Source organism: Gorilla gorilla, chromosome 21 (assembly GCF_029281585.2).
Source record: "Gorilla gorilla gorilla isolate KB3781 chromosome 21, NHGRI_mGorGor1-v2.1_pri, whole genome shotgun sequence".
NCBI classification, from domain to species: Eukaryota; Metazoa; Chordata; class Mammalia; order Primates; family Hominidae; genus Gorilla; species Gorilla gorilla.
The window spans coordinates 72,481,623-72,505,136 of NC_073245.2; positions in this window are offsets into that span (position 1 = coordinate 72,481,623).

Consider the following 23,514-nt stretch of genomic DNA (forward strand, 5'->3'; position numbering starts at 1 on the left):
CACTTATCAACACATCACCTAGGCATTAAGCCTAGCATGCATTAGCTATTTTTCCTGTTGCTCTTCCTCCTCGCACGACCCCTCCCCCGATGACAAGCCCCAGTGTGTGTTGTTCCCTTTCCTGGGCCCATGTGTTCTCATTGTCATCTCCCACTTATAAGTGAGAATATGTAGTGTTTGGTTTTCTGTTCCTGCAACAGTTTGCTGAGGATAATGCCTTCCAGCTCCATCCATGTCTCTGCAAAGGACATAATCTTGTTCCTTTTTATGGCTGCATAGTATTCCTCAGTGTATATATACAACATTTTCTTTATCTAGTCTATCATTGATGGGGATTTCGGTTGACTCCATGTCTTTGCTATTGTGAATAGTGCTGCAATGAATGTATGTGTGCATGTGTCTTTATAATTAATATTCCTTTGTGTCTATACCCAGTAATGGGATTGCTGGGTCAAATGTTATTTCTGGTTCTAAGTCTTTGAGGAATCGCCACACTATTTTTCACAAGGGTTGAACGAATTTATATTCCCACCAACGGTGTAAAAGTGTTCCTATGTCTCCATAGCCTCACCAGCATCTCTCGTTTCTTGACTTTTTAATAGTAGCCATTCTGACTGGTGTGAGATGGTGTCTCATAGTGGGTTTGATTTGCATTTCTCTAGTGATCAGTGATATTGACATATTTCTAGTGATCAGTGATGTTGAGCTTTTTTTCATATGTTTATTGTCTTTGAGAAGTGTCTGTTCATGTCCTTCACCCACTTTTTAATGGGGTTGTTTTTTTCTTGTAAATTTAAGTTCCTTGTAGATTCTGTATATTAGCCCTTTGTCAGATGGATAGATGGCAAAAATTTTCTCCCATTCTATAGGTTGTCTGTTCACTCTGATTGTAGTTTCTTTTGCTGTGCAGAAGCTCTTTAATTAAATCCCATTTGTCAATTTTTGCTTCTGTTACAAATTGCTTTTGAGGTTTTCATTATGAAAGCTTTGCCTGTGCCTAGGTCCTGAATGGTATTGCCTAGATTTTCTTTTAGGGTTTTTATAGTTTTGGGTTTTACATTTAAGTCTTTAATCCATCTTGAGTTAATTTTTGCATAAGGTGTAAGGAAGGGGTCCAGTTTCAGTTTTCCGCATATGGCTTGCCAGTTTTCCCAGCACCACTAATTAAATAGGGAATCCTTTCCCCATTTCTTGTTTTTGTCAGGTTTGTCAAAGATCAGATGGTTGTAGATGTGCAGTCTTATTTCTGAGTTATTCTGTTCCATTGATCTATGTGTCTGTTTCTGTGCTGGTACCATGCTGTTTTGGTTACTATAGACTTGTAGTATAATTTGAAGTTAGTGGCATGATGCCTCCAGCTTTGTTCTTTTTGCTTAGGATTGTCTTGGATGTACAGGCTCTTTTTTGATTCCATATGCATTTTAATGTAGTTTTTTTCTAATTCTGTGAAGAATGTCAATGGTAGTTTAATGGGAATAGCATTGAATCTATACATTATTTTGGGCATTATGGCCATTTTCACAATATTGATTCTTCCTATCCATAAGCATGGAATGTTTTTCTTTTTGTTTGTGTCATCTCTGATTTCCTTAAGCAGTGGTTTGTAGTTTTCCTTGAAGAAGTCCTTCACTTTCCTTGTTAGCTGTATTCCTAGGTATTTTAAGCTTTTTGTAGCAATTGTGAATGGGAGGTCATTCATGAATTGACTCTCTACTTGTCTATTGTTGTATAGGAATGCTTATGATTTTTGCACATTGATTTTGTATCCTGATACTTTGCTGAAGTTGCTTATCAGTTTAATAAGCTTTTGGGCTGAGATGATGGGGTTTTCTAACTATAGAATCATGTCATCTGCAAACAGAGACAGTTGACTTCCTCTCTTCCTATTTGGATACCCTTTATTTCTTTCTCTTGCCAGATGCCTTGACCAGAACTTCCAATACTATATTGAATAGGAGTGGTGAGAGAGGGCATCCTTGTATTGTGCCAGTTTTCAAGGGAATGCTTCCAGCTTTTGCCCATTCAGTATGATACTGGGTGTGGGTTTGTCATAAATGGCTCTTATTATTTGGAGGTATATTCCTTCAATACCTAGTTTATTAAGAGTTTTTAATATGAAGGGATGTAGAATTTTACTGAAGGCCTTTTCTGTACCTATTGAGATAATCATGTGGTTTTTATCTTTGGTCCTGTTTACGTGAGGAATTACGTTTATTGATTTGTATATGTTGAACTAGCCTTGCATCCTGAGGATGAAGCCAACTTGATTGTGGTAGATGAACTTTTTGATATGCTGCTGGATTTAGTTTGCCAATATTTTATTGAGGATTTTGCATTGATGTTCATCAGGGATATTGGCCTGAATTTTCTTTTTTTGTTGTATCTTTGCCAGGTTTTGGTATCAGGACTGTGCTGGTCTCATAAACTCATAAAATGAGTTAGGGAGGAGTCCCTCCTTTTCAATTGTTTGGAATTGTTTCAGAAGAAGTGGTACCAGCACCTCATTGAACCTCTGGTATAATTCAGCCATAAATCCATCTGGTCCTGGGCTTTTACTGGTTGGCAGGCTATTTATTACTGCCTCAGTTTCAGAACTTGTTTCGGTCTATTCAGGAATTCAACTTCTTCTTGTTTCAGTCATGGGAGGATATATGTGTCCAGGAATTTTTCCATTTCCTCTAGATTTTCTAGTTTATTTGCATAGAGGTGTTTATAGTATTCTTTGATGTTTGTATTTCTGTGGGGTCAGTAGTGATATCCCCTTTATCATTTTCTGTTGTGTCTATTTGATTCTTCTCTCTTTTCTTCTTTATTAATCTAGCTAGTGGTCTATTTTATTAATTTTTTTTCAAAAAAAAACTGGATTAGCTGTTTTCTTGAAGGGTTTTTCATGTATCTAACTCATACAGTTCCACTCTGATTTTGATTATTTCTTGTCTTCTGCTAGCTTTGGGGTTTGTTGGTTCTTGGTTCTCTAGTTCTTGTAGTTGTGATGTTAGAATGTTGATTTGAGATCTACTTTTTTGATGTGGGCATTTAGTGATATAAATTTCCCTCTTAACACTGCTTTAGCTGTGTCCCAGAGATTCTGGTATCTTGTCTCTTTGTTCTCATTGGTTTCAAATAACTTCTTGATTTCGGCCTTAATTTAATTATTTACGCAGGAATCATTTAGGAGCAGTTGTTCAATTTCCATGTAGTTGTGTGGTTTTGAGTGAATTTCTTAATCTTGAGTTCTAATTTGATTGTGTTGTGGTCTGATGGACTGTCATGATTTCAGTTCTTTTGCATTGCTGATCACATACTTCCAATTATGTGATCAATTTTAGAATGACATGTGGTGCCAAGAAGAATGTATATTCTATTGTTTTGGGGTGGAGGGTTCTGTAGAAATCTATCAGGTCCACTTGATCCAGAGTTGAGTTCAAGTCCTGAACATCTTTGTTAATTTTCTGTCTCAATGATCTGGCTAATATTGACATTGGGGTGTTCAAGTCTCCCACAATTATTATGTGGGAGTATAAGTCTCTTTGTAGGTCTCTAAGAACATGTTTTATGAATCTGGATACTCCTTTATTGGGTGCATATATATTTAGAATCGTTAGCTCTTCTTGTTTAATTGAGCCCTTTACCATTATGTAATTCCCTTCTTTGTCTTTTTTGATCTTTGTTGTTTTAAAGTCTGTTTTGTCAGAAACTAGAATTGCAACCTCTGCTTTTTTCTGCTTTCCATTTGCTTGGTAAATTTTTCCCCGTCTCTTTATTTTGAGCCTATGTGTATCTATGTGTATTCAAGTGATGGGTCTCTTGAATACAGCACACTGATGGGTCTCAATTCTTTATCCAGCTTGCCAGTCTGTGTCTTTTAATTGGGGCATTTAGCCCATTTACATTTAAGGTTAATATCGTTATGTGTGGATTCGATCCTGTCATTGTGATGCTAGCTGGTTATTTTGCACACTTGTGATGTAGTTGCTTCATAGTGTCATTGGTCTGTGTGCTTCAGTGTGCTTTTGTAGTGGCTGGTAACAATTCTTCTTACCTACCTTCTGAAGCCTACTTCTGTCATTTTCATCCATCTCAGCCTCAGCCCAGTTCTGTGCCCTTGCTGGAGAGGTATTGCAATCATATGGAGAAGAGGCACTCTGGTTTTTTGAGTTTTCAGCATTTTTTCATTGATTCTTTCTCATCATCATGACTTTATTTACCTTTGATCTTTGGGGCTTTGAGGTTTCTGATCTTTGGATGGGGCTTTTTGTGGGGACTTTTTTGTTGATGCTGTTGTGGTTGTTGCTTTCTGTTTGTTTGCTTTTCTTTTTAACAGTCAGGCCCCTCTTCTGTAGGGTTGCTGCAGTTTTCTCAGGGCCCAGTCCAAACCCTATTTGCCTGAGTCTGTCCCACACCTGGAGCTGTCACCCAGTGCAGGCTGCAAAACAACAAAGATGGCTGCCTACTCCTTCCTCTGGGGGCTCCATCCCAGAGGGGCACCGACCTGATGCCAGCCAGAATGCTCCTGTATAAAGTGTCTAGTGACCACTGTTGGAGGGTCTCACCCAGTCACAAGGCATGGGATCAGGGACCCACTTAACGAAGCAGTCTGGCTGCCCCTTGGCAGAGGAGGTGTGCTGCCCTGAGGGGAATCCCACTTGTCTGGACTGCCCAGATTCCTCAGAGCCAGCAGGGGAAAGACTAAGTTTGCTGATCTATGGAGACTGCGGCAGCCCCTTTCCCCAGGTGTTCCATCCCAGTCCTAGGGAGATCAAAGTTCTGTCCATAAACCCCTGGCTGGAGTTGCTGAAATTCCCACAGGGAGGCCCTATTGGGTGAGGAGGGATGGGTCTGAGTTCAGCCTAAAGAGGCAGTCTGGCCATGGTCTGCCACAACCGCTGTGCTGTGCTGTGGGGAATTCCTCCTAGGTCCAAACCACCCAGTCACCACGGCACCAGCAGAGGGAAACCGCAGACTGGAGCTGCAGTGATGGTGGCCGCTCCTCACCCTGGCAACTCAGCAGTCTTAGGCAGCCTCCTGCCGAGTGGCCTCTGAGAACCTGCACAGCTGTGTGCTTGGGACCCGAGGCCCTGGTGGCGTGAGCTCACGAGGGGACCTCCTGATCCATGGGTTGCACATATCAGTGGGAAAAGTGTGGTTTCCCGGATTGGGTAGCACAATCACTCGCCATTTCCCTTGGCTGGGGGTGGGAGGTCCCCTTGCCTTGGGTGGCTCCTGGGTAGGCTGTCACTCCACCCTGCTTTTTCTCGCCCTTCGTGGGTCACGCCAACTGCCTAGTCAGTCCCAGTGAGAACCTGGACACCTCAGATGCTGGTGCAGGATTCACTCGCCGTTTTTATTCTGCTCGGTGGGAGTCTCCAACCATAGCTGTTTCTAGTTGGCCATCTTGGCCCCAGAAATGCTCTTTTTCTAGATTTTGAGTTATCAGTTGGGGCCCCATCTTAAAAAAAAAAAAAAAAAAAAAAAAGTGGTGCTGATACTTATAGCAGAAGACTTTCTAAAACAGATTTTTCTACTTTAACTTGCCATTTTCTTCAGGCCAGAAAAGCTGAGACCTCAGCACTTTGCAGGAAGGAAATAGGTCTCTAGTGCATCCCGGAGACCCGGGGGACAAAGGGCTCTATGAGTTCACATGGTTTCAATATGGTGATGTCATGTGGCACAGCAATGTCCCCTGAACCTATGCCGCATTGGTTTTTAACAGTATCATCAAACAACACATCTACCAGGACTCTTTAGGTTAAAAAAAATCCAGCTCAAACTGGATTAGAAAAGGAAGAGGGGAATTAATTGGCTGCAGGCATGGCAGATCCAGGGGCCCCAGGTGACATAAGGACTCACTCTGTTCCATTTCTCACTCACTATGTTGGTTTCATTTTCTAAGATGCCTTATACTCAGCAGTCTCTCTCCATGCAATGACAAAAGGTGGCCTTCAGCAGCTCCAGGCACACAGCCTCCCAGCTCAGCACCCTCACCAGAGAAAGCACAGATCCAGCAAACAATTAGAGGATGGCTTCATTTAATTGCATTAGGTTATGTGACCATCTCTGCACTCATTCCCATGATTAGATGTGAAAACTATTCCTAGAACTGGCCTGTGGGTCTGCACCATCCTTACCACATGGTCTGAGAGTAGGGAAGGGGTGAGGTCCCCAAACAAAATGATGACAGCACACCTGGAAGAAGGGGAATGCTTGCTGGGCAGTGAAGAGGTGTCTTTCACATTAAGGCTGAGAAATGGAAAATTAATCGGTGATCCAAGTGAGGCTCAAGAGGAAATTCTCCCTACTGCCTATTCAATTGGAATTCCCCTGAGGTTGGTGCTCAATGAAACTTTGTTAAATATGTTAAATGAAATAATTGTTCAAGAAAGCAGAAGATAGCAAACTGTCATCTGTAAGGCAAAATTGCAAACTACTGGAGATAGGTACAGTGGCTGACTCCCTTCCACCTGACTGGTTTGAAAATCAAATGATTTGACACATGGGCTCCTTGGAGAGATGACGCGCCACAGCGCTTGGGCAGAGTTAGGCAAGGTTCCCACGAGATCTGCTGCAACCCAACACTGAAAACCCAGACTGATCCAGCCTTGCTCCCCGTCCTGATGTCTGCCGGCACTGCTGGGCAGAGGAAGGGCTCCTGTGTTATAGGCAGCTCCCCCACAGGCCCCTGGGTTGTCCTGACAAAGGAGAGGATGGCACCAGTCGCAGAAGCTGCCTGCCAACTCTCACAGTTGTTCTGGGCAGATAACTCCGTCCTGACAAGCCTGACTTGCCCTAGAGTCTCTCCAAAGCAAGGGCTGTGGCTCAGGAGGGAGGGACATGGCTGCTCTGGACACCCTCAGGGTATTGCTCTTACGTGATCTGTGGACAAGCAGATTTGGTCCTTTAAACTCTGCCTTTACCTGTGGGCTGCTATTTCCCGTCCACAGCCCTTCTTCACCACTGTGGTTCCACTTAGGTGACTGCAGACCTAAAGCCCTACTGGGAGCATTGCATTTTCCAGCTTTCCTCTTTCAGTCTGTAATTGTCTTAAATAATAACACTAGGTGCAGCCCCGAATGGATGGCGTGCAGGCTCCTAGGTCACTAAAAAGTGGGTCCTAAACCATAGCTTTCTTTATGCCAGCTGTGTGTCTTTGGGGGAGAGGCTTACATTTTTGTTCCAATCTTTTTTGTTTTTTTGATAAACTTTTTATTTCAGAATAGTTTAGATTTATAGAAAAACTGCCAATACACCACAGAAAGCTCAACTGTCCCCATTATTGACAACCTACATCAGTATGACATATTTGTTATAATTAATCAATACTGATGCATTCTCATTAACTAAGGTCCAAACCTCATGTAGAGTTCCTTATTTTTTCCTCTATGATGTCCCTTTTCTCTTGCAGGTGCCCATCCAGGACCCCACATGACAGCTAGTCATCATGTCTCCTTGAGAACCTCTTGGCTGTGACAGTTTCTCTGACTGTCTTTGTTTTTGATAACCTTGACATTTTTGAGGAGGTCCGGTCAGGGTTTTTGTAGAATATCCTTCAGTTGGGATTCATCCAATGTCTTTCTCATTGTTAGACAGGCAACATGGGGAGGCCCGTTCTATTTTCTTTTCTGATGGCTGACATGTAGTGAGCATCTGCTCTGATCCAGCACAGTGCTAATCACTGCTCCTGGATGATCTCATTTAATCATTACAAAGCAAACACCACGTAGATATCATGATTAAGCCCATTTTACAGATGTGAAAAGTGAAGCACAGCAAGGACTAGTACCTTTGCTAAGGCCCGACAGCTGGGAAGATGGACAGCAGGTGGTGTTAATCGGAGTCTAGAGAGAACCAGAGATCAGGGATGCCAAATCCTCCTAGGATGCAGGCTAGAATGGAATCTTGATCATAAAAAACTTGCCATTTATTTGTGGCAGGTCTATGAGCTCTAGTTTTAAATTTTGTCAACTCCTACTGGCTTGAGCAAGACATTTGACTCGAGGCCTGTAGCTTCCTAGGCCTGGCAACCTCCCACCATAGAAGGCCCTCCAAGGCCAGGGAGCCTGGACCTCTGTGGGCAAGAAGGTGTAGATGCAGTAAGCCTGGGCAGGATGGCCTGATGAGTCCCACCCCAACTATGAAAGGAATTTGCAGGAGAGCTGGAAGGACAGAGGAGTTCAGAATTTAGGTGGGAGTGATGTCTAGTGTGGGCAAAAGGTAGCAGGGGAGGGGAAGCAAGGCAGCCTCGGGCCATTTCACACAAAGGGTGGGTGAGCCCGGCCAGTCTGCAGCAGATATTCAGCCACTGCCCCTGCCCCAGCCCACTCATCAGCTCGTGGCTTCATCATGCTGTGGGATCCTGCAAACTACATTTCTCCTTTGGGTCCTGACAACAGGCAGGAGGCTGCAGGGCTCCTTTCTGTTCGGGTGTCCCCCAACTGTGGGCTCCAAGCTCTACTTCTTCCAACACCCCAAAGCCAGCCTCGGGGGCCTGTGAGGCTCCTGTACACACTGGGCCGTGCCCTCTGCTCTGTCCTCCCAGGTTCTAGGTTCTGATGGTTAACAATGAACATTTGCTAGTTTAGTGTTGCCCTCAATTCAGTCTTTTTTTTTTTTTTTTTTTTTTTGAGGCAGAGTCTCACTGTCACCCAGGCTGGAGTGCAGTGGCGTGATCACGGCTCACTGCAGCCTCCACCACCCAGGTTCAAGTGATCCTGCTGCCTCCCACCTCCCCAGTAGCTGGGACTACACACAGTCTCACACCACCATGCCTGGCTAATTTTTGTATTTTTTGTAGAGATGGAATTTCACCATGTCACCCAGGCTAACCTGGAACTCCTGGGCTCAAGTGATCCTCCCGCCTTGGCCTCCCAAAGTGCTGGGATTACAGGTATGAGCCACCGCGCCCGGCCAGTTCAGTTATTTGTGTACCACCCTATGGATGGTTTTCAAATCCTACACTGCAAGTCAATTCATTCTTTTAAATATAAACATTTAAAATTTAAAAGTATGTATTTTTAAAAGACACTTCATATTTTTATTATCAGTGAAAAACCAATGTCTTAATTTGTCTTAATTTTTAAAAAATGCATGGCAATTAAACAAGTGTTTGTCCTCGTACTAAAATCTGTCTCCCACCATTCACGATGGAGTAACAGCCTCTGCAAAACCCTGGGGTATTCATTCAAATGGTGTTTATTGAGGACCTGTGGATGCAAATGCTTTCGTAATTGCTCTGAGGAGTTTTACAAAGGTGACCCAGACCCTCAGCCACAGTAAACCAGGCTTTCAAGCCTTCCTCCCCCACCGCCTTTCCACCCACAATGACCACTCAAACACGGAGCTTGGAATCCTTTGAAATGCCTGGTGGAGCTGGCTCTGTCCCTAATGGGTATGGCTGGTGTGAGGAACTGGGGACACCAGGGAGAACACAGAACTGAACTTGAATTACTCACATCACACATGAGCTGAAACCCCCAGAAGTTTAACAGGACATTATTTATTATAATTTATGGAAATATATTAGAGAAATTTCCCAATGTAACTGAAAAGGTCTAAATGATATTCAAAGGAGAATATTTAATGACATGTTAGAAGGTACTATATTTGAGAGCTGTTTGTTAAAGTGCTCCCAATTTTGACAAACATTTGTAGAAGTGTTTTTTTTTTAAATCCTGAGGGAACAGAAGTAATAATATGGGTAAAAACTTTGAGTAATATTTACAAATAACACTGGGAAAAATAAGAAAGCATCTGACGTATTTTCTCTTGTTTGCATAATAAAATCAGACATCACTGGCTTATGTACATAATTATCAGGACTCATCTTTATAAAACCAATAAGGAATGTTAAATCAAGAATTTTTGTTAGAATTTTAAGTTAAACAGATGGTAAAGACTTACTAGTGCCGATTCATCTAATAAAAAAAATCTCAGGATAAATTCATCTAATTTCATAAAATCAAAGCAAATAGAGTAAGTGCTTTACCATTTTCTTTTGAGAATATATATGTCTATATGAATATATATGTGTGTGTATATGAATATATGTGTATATATGTATGTGTGTGTGTATATTGCATTAAGTACATTTACAATGCTATGAAAACATAATCGCTACCCACTTCCAGAACTTCCTTATCATCCTAAACAGAGGTTCTGTACCCACTAAACAATAACCCCCATTTTCTTCCTCTCCTCAGCCACTGATCATCTCTATTCTCGCTTCTGTCTCTGTGAATTTGCCAATTTTAGTTACCTTACATAAGAGGAATCATACAATATTTGTCTTTTTGTGTCTGTCTTATTCCACTTATAATATCTCCAAGGTTCATGCATGTTGCAGCATGTATCTGCGTTTCATTCATTTTTAGAGTTGAATAATATTCCATTGTGTGGCTATGTCATATTTTGTTGGTCTTTCTATCTATTGAAGGGCATTTGGGTTGTTTCCACCTTTTGATTACCGTGAATAATGCAGCCATGAATATGGGTATTCAGGTGCCTGTTTGAGTCCCTGCTTTTAATTTTCATGGTTATATCCGTAGGAGCAGAATTGCTGTGTCATATGGTTATTGGATGTTTAACTTTTTGAGGAACCCTTTTGTCATACTTTTATGTGAAATGAATCCTTTGGAAATTGAATTTATCTGTACAGTTATGAGGCACAGTCCTTTTTAAATTTTATTTTAAGACCCAGAAGCATTTGGTTACCCACTAATACCTACTGAGCCCCTCCTGATTGCTAGGTTGGGTTCTAGATGCGGGGACTATGTAGAGAACAAAACACAGCCCTTGTTCTCGTGCAACTTATGTTCTAATGTGGGAGACAGAAAGCAAGCATGTGAATCTATGATGTCAGAGAGTAAGAAAGTCCTAAGAGGACACAGAACAGAAGAGGGCGATGGAGAGTCTCCCTGAGCTCCTGTCATCACTGGGTGGCTGGGGAGGGCTCCTGCGGGGAGGGCTCCTGCAGGGAGGCATTGAAGCAGAAACCTCCACTGACTGAGGAAGCCATGGTGGGGGAAGCTGGAAGGAAAACATTCCTAGCTGGAGGCACAGCAAGTGCAAAGGCTTGACAGAATCCTAGAGCGTCTGGAAGCCTTGTGGCTGCAGCCCTGTGAGGGAGGGTGATTAGGGGGAAGCTGGCTGGATCACAGAGGGGCTCCTCAGCTGTATCAGTCAGTTCTCACATTGCTATAAAGAAATACCTGAGGCCAGGCACGGTGGCTCATGCCTGTAATCCCAGCACTTTGGTAGGCTGAGACAGGAGGATCACCTGAGGTCAGGAGTTCGAGACTAGCCTGGCCAACATGGTGAAACCCCATTTCTACTAAAAAATACAAAAATTAGCTGGGCATGGTGGTGCATGCCTGTGATCCCAGCTACTGGTGGGGTGGGGAGCTGAGGCAGGAGAATCACTTGAACCCAGGAGATGGAGGTTACAGTAAGCTGAGATTGCACCATTGCACTCCAGCCTGGGTGACAGAGGGAGACCCTGTCTCAAAAAAAAAAAAAAAAAAACCAGAAGGAAAGAAAGAAAAATACCTGAGACTGAGTAATATGTTTGTTTGTTTTGAGACAGAGTCTCACTCTGTCACCCAGGCTAGAGTGCAGTGGCACAATCTCAGCTCACTGCAACCTCTGCCTCCCGGGTTCAAGCAATTCTCCTGCCTCAGACTTCTGAGTAGCTGGGACTACAGGCACCTGCTACCATGCCCGGCTAATTTTTTGTATTTTTATTAGAGAAGGGATTTCACTATGTTAGCCAGGATGGTCTCAATCTCCTGACCTCGTGATCCTCCCTCCTGGCCTCCCAAAGTGCTGGGATTACAGGCGTGAGCCACCATGCCTGGCCGAGACTGGGTATAAGAAGAGAGGTTTCATTGCCTATGGCTCCACAGGCTGTAGAGGAAGCATGGCAGCATCTGCTTCTGAGGAGGTCTCAGGGAGCTTCCAATCATGGCAGAAGGCAAAGTGGGAGCAGGCGTCTTACAGGACAGGAGCAGGACCAAGGGGGTGGGGGAGGTGCTGCACACTTTTAAACAACCAGATATCAGGGGATCTCACTCATGATCAGACCGGCACCAAGGGGGAGATTAGCCCCCATTATCCAATCACTTCCCACTAGGCCCCAGCTGGGGATTACAGTTCGATATGAGATTTGGGTGGGGACACAGATCCAAACCATATCATCAGCTATGTGAGAACTTTGGGTTTCTGGTTGAGGGCAATGGCAGGCCCTTGCCAGGTTTTGTGCTGGGAGTGAGAGGATCTGGTTTCTATTTTGAAAGGATCCTTCTGCCTGTTGGTGAAAATGGTTGGGGAGGGCAGAGAGTGGAAACAGGGAGGCCCACTTGCTATCTGTGTGGGACGGCACCCCTGAGAAGGCATTTCTTTCAGGCTTAGGGAGTCAGTGCATGAAGAGCACGTTGAAACCAGCATTTCAATCTGACATTGAAGTTGCTTTCCAGGAAATTACACTCTTTCAACGCCTACATTAGAAGGGCTATGTGGGCCGTTCACCTTTGCTTTTTCAATTTCTCATCAAACTCATTGCCCAGTGTACTCCTGTCATTACGCACAAATGAGCACATGAGGAGCAAATGGCATCCACACCTTTGCCAGCATCTCGGCAGCTGAGTCCTCCCCACACACAAAAGATGCTAAAGAGGACGTCTAGGTCAAGATGCTCCTCTCTCAGCTAGGACCCAGGAAAAATAGTCTGTAAAATTAAGTGAATGCCTTCTTTCTGTGTGCTTCTCTCATCCTGTTTGAAGAAAACCAAATGTGAAAGAAGAATTAAAGAAGAAATCTGAAAGACTTCCCACGCGGAACTCTGGGATGGTAACCAAACCCAACCTCTAACCTTAACATGAAGAGTATCTTGGGTTGTAATAACAAAAACAAAACAAAAAAATTTAGATTTTTAAGTACTTTGTTTATCTAGTTTTACAAACTTAGGAGTTACATGTTCCTTATTAAAATTTATTGGTGGAGAGGAAGAGAATAGAAGAGGAAAATATCAATTGTTCCGTTTTGAGTATATGTTTCTCTTGATTAGTGAAGGGTTATTTCCAAATTTAATATAAGATGTTGGTGATCTGACGTTTAACATTTGAAGTTACTTAGAGTAACTTATTTCCCCAAATTCAGTAATGCCAAGAAACACAATTAAGCTGATTAACTCCATGGAATGGGCCATCTGTGCTGTTTAATCCATTTGGGGGATGGTGACCTCCGACACCACACTTTGGCATCAGTATGGATGACTTCATACATTTCCTGGCCCTCTCTACACTGGGGAAGTCATGTAACCACAGAAATAGTATTTATTTTTCTTACATGTTAAATCCCATCCCAAATCATATGGGAAGAGCAAAACGACAGTGCAAATTATAATCCAAACAAGATAAAGTGACAACAGTAGACCAGGAGGTCTTGAAAGTTAAAAGGCAAATAAGATCAGCCACTCACAGAAACGAAGCCAGATCAAACACAGGCAAAGGTCCGGGAAGGGCAGGAAACAAGAAACAAGTCCAGAGCTGAAGACCTGGCAGGCGGGAGGGTGGAGGTGGGGTTCAGGGGCCTTGCCAAGCAGGTTACCTGACGGTCTTCATTCGGGGAGGAGGCTCTTTCCATCTCTCCACAGTGTCAAGTAGGAGTGATATTTGCCTGAGGCCAAAGCGGGTAGTGAGGGCTCCAGGTCACAAAGCCAGTGAGTCAGTGACCTCCAGACAGCCAGGGTGGCTCCCACACCCAGAAAACAAGATCTGTCAGCCAGCAGCAGCTGGCCCTGCCCCTCCCCACAATCTCAGAAAGCAGGCGTCAATAAATGGACCAGGCAGGAAACCAGGACGTTTAACACATAAAGATAAGCAAATCATCACACATCAGCAGACACTTGAGAGAAATCAACAGTGGGGTGCATGACTCCAAATGTATCCAACTGAAGAACCAAAACCTAATGAATGGGAATAACCCAGCAAACTGAAGAAAATGGAGCAACTTTAGGTACTTCGGAGAGATTCAAGTATGTAAAGCATCATCTATGATGTAAATGAATCCACCAGAGATCTAAGAAGTTAAAAATGGGATTATTGAAATACTGTATTAAGCTCCATGCATGGGCTGAGTAGCAGAATGGATATAGCTAAAGCTTAAGGGATTCTTCTAGAATGCACCAACATTCTATGTGTAAGATAGATGAGATAATGTAAGGTATATAAGAGGCATAGAGAATGAATCTCCATGATGGACATCTAGTTAAAGAATTCTGGGAAGGAAGAAAAGAGGGAATGTGGAGAAGGAATTGAAAAGAAAAAATCAGTGAAAATTTTCCAGAGTTACAAAAAGACGCGTGTCATCATATTGAAGGTACCCACTGCATTGGGAGCAGGAGAAATAAGAAAGGCCTGCGCTGGACACATTGTGCTGAATTTTCAGAAAACCAAGGCCGAGTAGAATATCAAAAGCTCCCAGAAAGAAAAATGAGGTTTCTTGCAAAGGAACCTCAGATCGGCATTAGACTTCTCACTGCCAGTGTCAGATGTTAGGAGACGATGTGGGACTTGGCAGTTCTGAGGGAAGCTGGCTTGCACGTAGGATCTTGTGCTGAGCCGAAATCACATTCAGGTTAGAGAGCAAAATGGAACCCTTGCAGAGATGCAAGGACCCAAAAAGCTTGCCTTCCAGAGATACTCTGAGGATGCCTCGAGTATGTCCTCAAGCACCGTGATAGTAAATCCAAAATTAGTACATGTTTGCAACACAATTCAAATAATGCAAAGATGTACAAAGTAGAAAGTGAATTTCCTCCTTTTCCTCCCACCCCCAAGATAGCCACTGTTTGTAACATCACAGCGTAGAACACATTTTTCCAGATATTATGTGTGTGTGCGTGTGTGTGTGTGTAGAACACACATCTTTACAGAAAGACCACATTCTACATGATTTTGGCAAAGCTACTTTTGTAACTGAAAATTTTACTATGGCAAACCGTCCAGTCTCCTTACGTGCATAACTCCTGGTTCATGGCAAATCGGTTCATGGTAAATTTCACACAGGCTTCTGTGCCCTAGAGGGCCTTAATTTATTTTACCAGTCCTATTAACAATGTTTACATTGCTTTTATATTTCACTACTAAACGAACACTGCAGTGAGTATCCCTTGGATTTTTATCTCTGCATACAAGCTAATATTTATGCGAGATAAACCTCTAGAATTGGAATAATTGCTAGATTAGAGGAAATGGCCAATTAAAAAAGTGATAGATCTTACTAACTCTTCCTCCAACATAATAGTAACCATTTATTATTTATTATTTTTATTTTTTTAAAGACGAGGTCTCACTGTGTTGCCCAGGCTGGCGTGCAGTGGCGTGATCACAGGTCACTGCCGCCTGGAACTCCCAGGTTCAAGCGATCCTCCCACCTTGGCCTCCCCAGTAGCTACGACTACAGGTCCATGCCACGCCACCGTGCCAGGCTAATTTTTATTTTTAGTAGACACGGGGTCTCACTATGTTGCTCAGGCTGGTCTCAAACTCCTGGACTTAAGTAACCCTCCCACCTCGGCCTCCCAAAGTGCTGGGATTACAGATGTCAGCCACTGTGCCTGGCCCATTTATTCTTTAGATGACTGAGTTGGGCATTCAGCTCATCCAGGGATGGGTGTGTGTGTGTGTGCTGGGGAAGGGGTGTTGGTATCGGAGCTTCTGAATCCTGAAAGTGTCGGACGGGGCTGAACCACAGGGTTGAGCGTCCTGCCTGGGCTGTGAAGTTTTTCCTACAGATGGCGCTGTTGCCTCGCGCCTGTCACTCAGGCCGAGGGGCAGAGTGGTAATTATAAGACAAAAAGAAATTAAGCAGCACGCAGGCGGGCTGCCGCATTTTTATGTTTATGCCGAGACGACCCAAATCTATGTTTTTTCACCTTCCTGGCTGTACAACTCAGATAACTTTGTGATCCACTCTTCTTCAGAAGGAAGAAAGAAAAGATTCTATTTGACCGTCTTTTTTGAAATCCTTAGAAATTCACCCTTTGAACATCAGTCTTTGAGAACTTCCATCAATGTGCATAGTGAGTGTGTTTCAGGAGAAGAAATAATTTAGATTTTAGCTCAGTATTTTGTTTTTCATTCTATTTCTTCTTCTAAAAACAAAAACAAAAACCTCTTGATCCAAAGGAAACACATGGAGAATGGAGAATTCCACAGCAGCCTTGCAGCATGACCGGCTCCGGATGGCCCTGCCTCTGGGCTCCAGACCCCCAGTGTTTGGTTCCAGGGCTTCTGCCCAGTGGTGATGGGGCTGGGAGACTAGACTCACTGTGTTGGGAGAGCAGTGGGTGTCTCCTGGGCAGGAGAGCCTCATCCCTGTGCGCACCCACGCTGGGGCCTTCTAGGTGTGTGTCCTCGAGTGTGTTCAGTATGTCTCATGTGTTCAAGTGACAGACTCGAGCTGGTAAGGACCTGGAGTGCCTTTCTACCCAGGCAGAAATCAGGAATAAAGTGTGAGCTGTTGACAATCAGGCTTCCTGGACTGTAACTACCAGGTTCAGAACATGCTTGGAGTTAGGATTTAAATGTAAGTGGTAAGACTGTCCTCTCTGCCCGTTTGAAATGAGCACAGGCCGTGTTGCAGGTCTCTGATTCAGAGTAAAGATAAGCCTGGCTTCCTCTGTGGAGGAGGCCAGAAGCAGGTGCGGAGGGCTTAGCAGAGGCCTTTGCACTCAGAGACTTTCATCTCCTGCATCTTTTTAGGCCTGGAAGGCACCCGCATGCTCCTCTCAGTGCAAAGGTTCCAGGAGGTGGTGACCTCGATGAATCTCAGTCAAGATTATGAATAATTTAGGAGTAAAACAACCCAGCCGGAGAATGCTTTCCCAGACAGCAGACAGGCTGCCATTCTTCCAGGCGTCCCTAAATGGGCATCAGATGTAGGAAGACTGGTGGGCACAGCAGCGGAGGGCTTTTTTCTTGGCATTGTTAAAAGCTGACACGCTTCTTTGTGTGAGTTGCTTGTTCCACTGACATAGAATTGTTTTGTCGTCACTGTAGCTTTAGTGTACACATAAGCAAAGCAAGCTCTTTAGGTACCATGAAAAAGCGATGGTGGATATTTCTGTGTGTCTTGAGCATAAATTGTAAGAAAACCAAACAGATTTTAAAGGGTTTGGGGGGGATGGCGGGGAGATCTGGGTGTTTGCAGAAGAATGGACTGTGGCTGGGGGTTCTGAACAGGCACTGCCATATGTCCCAGGCCATGTTTAGTGCCCAGTGATTATGGCAAAGGTGGGAACTTGAAGGGGTGACCTGGTAGCATTATGCTAGAACCTGAGCGGCAGCGGTCCTGGGCTGGACAGAGGAGCCTGGCTCTAGTGAAGGATCTTGGGCAGCGGTCAGGGAGCAAAGGCCTTGGGGTCATGGCCAGAGGTCAAGAGCTAAGTGGTATCTGGGAGCCAAGAGGTCAAGGCAAAGGGCCTCCTGCCAGTGTTTAATGTTGGCCAGAAGCAAACTCAAGGCTTGGGAGGCAGGTCAGCAAAGCAGGAAGGAATGGGCCGGGGAGGACCCAGGTAACAAGAACTTGGTGGAAGCTTAGTGAGAAAGCAAGTGGGGTGGAGAGGGAGGGATTCATATCGCAGGCATCATTTCACGGTCATGTGCCATGTGGCATGGGGTGCGTGGGAGGCCTCACGTGGGTTTCTCCTGCTGGCAGCAAGGGCTCCATCCTGTGCGCAACCCTGGGGATGCTGGACAGCTTTGAGGAGGTCACAGAACCAGGCCAGTGTTTGAACTCAGGAGCCGAATGTGGAGCCTGTGCTCGTAGGTGTCGCTAATTCCACTCCTGCTTCCTGCGTCCTGTGAGCTTAAGTGACGTGCTCCAGGCAGCGCGGAATCTGGGGCGTCTGGATTCCCACCCAGGCATTTCAGACACCCAAGCCCAGCCTCCTCGACTCAGCCATGCTGCCATGCCTCTGACTGTGGATCCCAGGCCAAAGACAGAGGTTCTAACCCCCTTCTCCCCCAAGGTGGCTACCTTAGTTAACAGCTTTCTTGCCATCTGCCCTTCCCATTTCCACCCACCCCAAGTCCCTTCCTTTCTACCTGTGGAATGTCTACTGGTCTCAGCCTCCTCCCCCGAGTGCCTCTTCCCTTCCAGCTGTCATCAGGACCATGCGACTCCTAGGACTCACTCTCTGCCTGCCCTACCTGCCTCCAACTATCTCTGCCACCTGCTGCTACCCTCCCCCAATCCATCCTGTCCGTGAATACCAGGGCCTTTCTAAACCAGTGATGGAAGCTGAACACGCCCTGCTGGAAAGGCAGTGATGGCTTCCCCTTATCCTAACTCTGCAGCCTGGATGTCACTTCCTCTCTGAATCTCATGGTCCAGCTCTTGTGGTGGGAGCTGCCTGGAGCTCCATAGAAGGATTCTAAGGCCAGGTCAGAGCTTGCTGGAGCCTAGGGCCGTGATTGATTAGTAATGCCTCCAGGGCACAGGACGGGTAAGCAGGGGTGTGTTTACCATCAGTCTCTCTCTCTGGCAACTTGTGGTCACTTGAGCATACTATATGGTTTTGGGAGCCTGAGTTTTGAATGTCCCTTTCATTTCATAGGATATTTTACCCTCTTTGGGTCACTTTGCAAACTCTTAATTGTCCTTCAAGACTCTTCTCTGCGGAAGCCAATCCTCTGAGGTTTTAACAAACCCCACCAGCCATGTTATCCCCAGTTGCTGCTATAAACCCTTGGATGTCTCTCTGGGCCTTCACTTCACGCCCTGCAATCGTGAACATACTCCTCCTCCATCTTTCCCTGGCTGCCGTTTACTGTGGGTTCCTGAAAGCACAGAGGGTTTTAGAAATTGCAAATTCCCAGTAGCTGGCACATAATCAATATTCAAAAATGAGAGTTGAGTTTTGGAAATCTACATCCTTTATATCTGCCTTTAAAATCAGCCGAGGAGAGCACGAGTAAATGGAGTTCTTATTTAACTGTATAAATGAATTCTTTTACCTGCTCAACTTTCCTGAAAGAGTAAGGCCAAGGAATTAAAATACAAAGATAGCAGGATTCAGTTAAGGAAAAGAAATTAACATCCAGGTCGCTTCTGAATTAGCTTTGCTTCAGTTTGCACATACTTACAAAACTCCTACTTTGTGCTGGACACAGTCATGGATTCCCCTGTGTGTCTACCCTTAGTGTCTTGGATGATGAGAATCAATCTCAGGGTTCCAGTGAGATGGGGATGCCCAGGCATAGGTTTGAGAACTTAATAAGTTCATCAACAGGTGGAGAAATGGATCCACCCCTTCAAGCCTTGACTCGCTCGTGTGCAAAGTGAAGGAGACCAAGTCACTCTTGGCTCCCATTCATTTACCAACATGTACTCTTTCTCCCCTTGGTAAGCATTTTTGATGGATTAGCCCCGTTCATACTTACAACACCCTTGGTAAGCATTTTCAATGGCTTAGCCCCATTCATACTTACAACAAACCCGCAGGGAAGGCACTAGGATTATTCCCATTTTATAGACACAGAGGCTGAGGCTCAAGTTGTGAGAGGAGCTGCTATATTCACTGCTTTTTCAGAAGTCAGCTTCTGAGGATCCAATAAAATGCAGCATGGAAAGTAGCTCAGAAAACCACCCAAAGCCATTGTACTTCATTCACTCTGCGAGTGGCTGTCAGCCAGCTTTCCTTGGTCAGGGATCTGGTCCACAAGTGCTGAACCCAAAGACGGAGCAGCGAGGAGCACAGACAAGTCTGGGCACTGGGGGAACCTGCAGGCCAATGAGTCGTGTGGGAAACAGATGTTCATCAAATTCACACCAGTTCAGCTCTCACGCCCCCTCTGTCTATTTGCTGTAGTATTTACCACATTCTGCCTTATCATGTACTTAATGCTGTGCACATCTGTCTCCTTTATAAGACAGGAAGGTTTTTGAAACAAAGGCCATATGCTTTTTATCTGTCCTAGTGCCTCGCGTGGTGCTTTGCAGAGCAGTCCGAATGTAATTTCAGAAAGAATCAGATGATGAATTTAACTCCATCACTGCAGCCATGGTTTTCAGGTACATTCAGGGGTCGTGCAGCTTCTTCAGGAATTAAATCAATACCACATATATTCACTGAGCACCGACTGTGCCAGACTCTAGGGCATACTGGGAGGTGAGTGTCATGTCATCATCCCTGGCCCTGGAAGAGACATCAAATGCTGGGGGTTTTTTTGTGTGAGTTTTGAGGCATTGCTCTTTCTGAGCCCTTCCATGAATTCTCATCCCAGGCATCCATGCAAAAGCCTCCACTGATTTTGCACATAGCACACTGACAGCTGGATCATGGGTGCCAGATTTTGTAGCTGCTAAGGGGAGGCTGCTTGGAGGAGGAGCAGGGAGGTGGCAGATGATGCAGGGAGAGAAGGATGGAGCTGCACCCTGGCTTGCTCCCTGCTCCAGTTGACTGGTACATTTCCCTGCTTCACGGCTCACCCAGATGCAGTCACTTAACTCTGTGGTAGATCTCGCAGCACGACAGGTCGGGAGGATCCTAGGCCAGACCCTGGTCTTTCTTCCTGTGCTCCAGATAATTTGCCATCCCGCAGAACTGCTGGGTGGGGCTGCACACCATGCTGACCAGAGTGAGTGCATGATTCTGAGTCCAAGTTATCAGAGTGCAGCCTTGTCTGTGACAGTATTGCTGTGTGACTTTGGGTAAGTTATTTAATTTCCCTGTGCTGCAATGTCTCATGTGTAAAGTGGGATAGAAGAATAATCCCACCTTCTGAGGTTATGGAAAGGGTCACATAAAGGCATCTGTGCTGTGAGCTTAGCATGGTGCTGGCAGGCATCCCAGGGCTCGGCTCATGCTGGATGCTGCCCTTGCTGTTTTAATCAAGGGCTGTTCAACCTGCTAGCAGCACCAACCAGCCCGTCAACCCCACACCTAGCCTGCTCTCACAACTGCTTGGGGAACTTTTACAAGAGACAAATTTTCTGCTATGCAGCCATGATGAAAAAGGAAATAGATGTCCACGTGCTGATGTGGAACAGTTTCCAAGATACATAGTGAGGAAGCACAGTGCTCTGTAATGTGCAGTCAGCTTCTATTTGTGTAAAATACTGGAAAGATTTACACACATGCTTGTATGTGCTCAAAATATTTCTCGAAGGATCCACAGGGAACTTGCTACAAAAAGGGCCTTTAGAAAAGAAATAAATGTTTGGGTACTGGGATTGGGGGGACAACTTTATATATTGTTTGAATTTTACCTTTTTTTTTTTTTGAGATGGATTTTCACTCTTGTCGCCCAGGCTGGAGTGCAATGGTACAATCTCGGCTCACTGCAACCTCCTGGTTTCAAGTGATTCTCCTGCCTCAGCCTCTCGAGTAGCTGGGACTATAGGCACATGCCACCATGCCTGGCTAATTTTTGTATTTTTAGTAGAGAGGAAGTTTCGCCATGTTGGCCAGGCTGGTCTAGAACTCCTGACCTCAGATGATCCATCCACCTTGGCCTCCCAAAGTGCTAAGATTGCAGGCGTTACTGTATTTTATTTCTTAAATGACAAAAGAGTCCATCTCCATCTGAATACAGATTCCTGGACCCTGTTTCTAGTCTTCTGATCTCATAGTTTTCAAGTGGGATCTGGAAATACATGCCTTCATGATGTTTCCTAAGTGTTGTATATGATCCACTAGATTTTGGAACATCTGCTGTAGAGTGAGAAGGACAACCTGGGGGGCTGCTAATCAGCACCATCCCAGCATGTGGTGGGCCACAGGTTTGTGTTTGCCCGACTGATGTGAGTTGTGGAAGGGAAATGGAGGCAGATGCTTCAAGTTGGCTAATCCTTTATCTGTTTCTAACTCCTTTCTCCCTTTTCTGTCTCCTCTTCGGAGGGTGGAAAGTGAAACACCCACTTTCTCAGACTCCTAGGAGTGGCCGTGTCTACACACAAGTGTTCTGGGAGGCTGCAGGAAAAGCTTTGGCTTTGGGGAGAAAAATGATATCCAGGGGTGATTGGCTCCAGGACTCCCTGCAAGCACCCAAGTCTGCGGATGCTCAAGTCATTTATATAAAACGGCGTAGTTTTGCACATAACCTGTGCATATCCTCCTGTCTGCTTTAAATCATCTCTAGGCTACTTATAATGTCTAATACAATGGAAGTGCTATGGAAATAGTTGTTATAATACATTGTTTAGGGAACAATGACAAGAAAAAAGTCTGTACCTGTTCAGTACAGACACGATTATTTTCTCAAATATTTTTGATCTGCAGTTGGTTGAATCCAGGGATGTGGAACCCACAGACACGAAGGGCCAACTGTATTTAGATGGATTCCTTTCCATTTCCCTCTTATCTTTAACTCCTCCATGGTGTCTGGAGCTTTGGCAGCCATTTTGCACTCATGAAGAAAAGTCCAAGGGAAATTGTGAACACCTCAGCCGTGGTAGCATTAGACCCCTCAAATGATGCACCAGCCACCTTCCCAGACTTCTTGTCCTGTAGGTAAAAGAGGAACCCTTTTTTATTGAGGTTGGTCAGGTTTTCTGTTATTTCCAGCTTAAAGGAACCTAATATATGGGCACTGAACTAGGGATGTGGGAGACTTGGGTTCCAGCCCTGGCTCTGCTTCTGATGGGCTGAGTGGCCTCAGGAAGATTTCTATCCCTTTCTGATCCCCAGTTTAACAACCTATGAAACATGTTGAGGCTGGGAGTGGTGGCTTATGCCTGTAACCTCAGCACTCTGGGAGGTCAAGGCGGGCAGATCACTTGAAGCCAGGAGTTTGAGACCAGCCTGGGCAACATGGTAAAGTGCCATCTCTACTAAAAATACAAAAATTAGCCAGGTATTGTGGTGTGCACCTGTAGTCCCAGCTACTGGGGAGGCTGAGGTGGGAGGATCGCTTGAACCTGGGAGGCAGAGGCTGCAGTGAACCGAGGTTGCACCACTGTACTCCAGTCTTGGCAACAAAACTAGACTCTGTCTCAAAAAACAAACAAACGAACAAACAACAACAACAACAAACCCATGTTGAACATTATACCTCATAATGATGATGCTGAACATTTTTTAATATGCCAATTGGACATTTGAATGTCTTCTTTTGAGAAATGTCTATTCAGAATTTTTGTCCATTTTAAATTGGACTTTTTTTTTGCTATTGAGTTGACTTCCTTATAAGATATTTTGGATATTAGCTTCTTATCAGATACATAGTTTGCAAATATTTTCTCACATGCGTAGGCTGTCTCTCCACTCTGTTGATCGTTTCTTTTGTTGTACAGAGCTTTTTAGTTGGATGTAATCCCATTTGCCTGCTTTTGGTTTTGTTTCCTGTGCTGTGAGCTCTAATCCAAAAAAATCCTTGCTCAGGCCAATGTCATCAAGCATTTTGTGGATGTTTTCTTCTAGTAGTCTATGGTTTTGGGTCTTACAACACCTAAATCTTTAATCCATTTTGGGTGATTTTTGTATAGGGTGACAGATAGGGGTCCAATTTCATGCTG